The 1,844-nt window shown below is 46.9% G+C and overlaps 1 pseudogene; it reads right to left on the bottom strand.

Moving 5' to 3' along the window:
• The window catches only part of LOC102842019, a 26,265-nt pseudogene extending 24,610 nt beyond the window's left edge, over positions 1-1,655 (bottom strand).
• Positions 1,656-1,844: the final 189 nt, after the last annotated feature.

Here is a 1,844-nt window from a genome sequence, read left to right as displayed (position 1 = left end):
ACAGATTGAATGAGTATGGTAAAAAGATACAACCCTGCACACAACTTTCATAATTTTAAACCATTCAGTATCCCCTTGTTCTACTCAAACTACTGCCTCTTAGTCTATGTACAGATTCCATACTGTGAAGAGTTCTGGAATACTCACTTCTCAAAGTTATCCATAATAGCTTATCATGATCCACACAGCCAAAGCTTTCTGCATAATCAAAAAGGCACAGGTAAACATCTTTCTGGTATTCTTTGCTTTCAACGTGCCAGTTGAACTGGGACACCATGGAACATTGGTAATTGCCTGCCACCTCCTTACAGTTGAAGTCCAGGTCTAAGGCCTAGTAGACATCCATGGCTTTTGTGTAGTCCTTCATGGCCTCGAGGGCAGCTGCGTATAACCTCAAGGTTATTCCATGTATAACCCTTGATGAAGGTTGGCTCTAGCTGGATACACTCATCACAGTCCTTCGGCGCCAGCTGAAACTCCCGGAGCTTTGGTGTAACAAGCAGCTGGATAGCTGTGAAGCTTGGCATCACGTGGGTTCCGCTTGACGGTTTCTGTGTAATGCTTCATGGCTTGGGGGTAGTCCCCTTTCTGGAAACACTCGTTGCCTTTGTTCTTTTCCTCCAGAGCCAGCCGCTCCTGCTCCTTTAGGACTTTCTCTGCCTGTTGGCATTTCTTGAGCACATCCGGATTCCAGTGTTCTGCCAGAGATTGGTTGTAGAAATGGATAGCATCTTTGTACTTTTCCTCTTTGAAGTCCGAGTTGCCAATTCGTGCATATGGTTTAGCAATCTGTCGATCATCTTCTAGATTTTCTCACCCACTTCGATGGCCTTCTCACAGAGCTCCCAGCATTTGTTGTAGTCGCCCTTTTCGAAGTACACCGCTGCTTGATTGGTAATGTAAGTCATGTTGGTGGGGTCCAGGTCCTTGGCTCTGTCGTAATGCTTCAGGGCCGCGTCAAAGTCCTTCTTCTAGTAGGTGTCGTTCCCCAGCTCTTTTTCTTTCAGGACCTGTTTCTTATGCTCTGGAAGATCTTCATTGGCTCTGGTTTGATTTCCTTTTGGGGTTGAAGGGGTGGAGGAGGTGTTGCAACTTCTTTCTCCTCATCCATACTGTCCAAGTCGACTCTGAGGAGGACACTGAGGTGGTCATGATCCGTGGATCTTGTAGTTTCATGCCCAGGTCAGACGGCTTGTTTCGGAGTTGCTCCATCAGGTCCTGGTAGGAAGGATCGCTGAGAAGTGCCCTTGTCCGGGAATCATCCTTTAGTTTCTGGTACAGGTTGGGCATGTTGAAAGGGTTCATGAATTTCTTCTCTGCTAAACGGGCCTCCATAGTCTGTAAACCCTGCGTGAGTTGAGGGTTATTTGCTTCATGTTTCAAACCCTCCTCATAGATTTGCTTGGCCTCCTCAAAGCAGTTTAAGAACTCCATGGCGGCTGCTTTTCGAAAATAGCCCTTGCCCCAGTCAGGCTTCAAGTACACCGTTTTGCAGCCATCCTAATAAGCCTTCTGGTAGTCTCCTTTCTTGGCACAAAGCGATTGCTGTAGAGCACATGGTTCTGGGGATCTAACTTGATGGCTTCGGAGTAGCACTGTAGCACCTCATCTATGTTCCTGGTGCCCTTCCCTTTCAGCTCATTTACCTGCTCCATAGCCCGGCCTGGAACCCCACTGAATCGAACCCGTCCGCTCCGTGTTCCCAACCCTATCTTCTTTTGATGTTATCTTCATCATTCAATATTTTGCTCATAGACTCCTTCAATAATGCAAGCCGAGGCTTGAATTTCTACTTCAGGTTTTTCAGCTTGAGAAATGCTGTGCGTGTTCTCCCCTTTTGATTT

Source organism: Chrysochloris asiatica, unplaced genomic scaffold (assembly GCF_000296735.1).
Source record: "Chrysochloris asiatica unplaced genomic scaffold, ChrAsi1.0 scaffold00004, whole genome shotgun sequence".
NCBI lineage: Eukaryota > Metazoa > Chordata > Mammalia > Afrosoricida > Chrysochloridae > Chrysochloris > Chrysochloris asiatica.
This window is presented reverse-complemented; position numbering and strand designations above follow the sequence as displayed.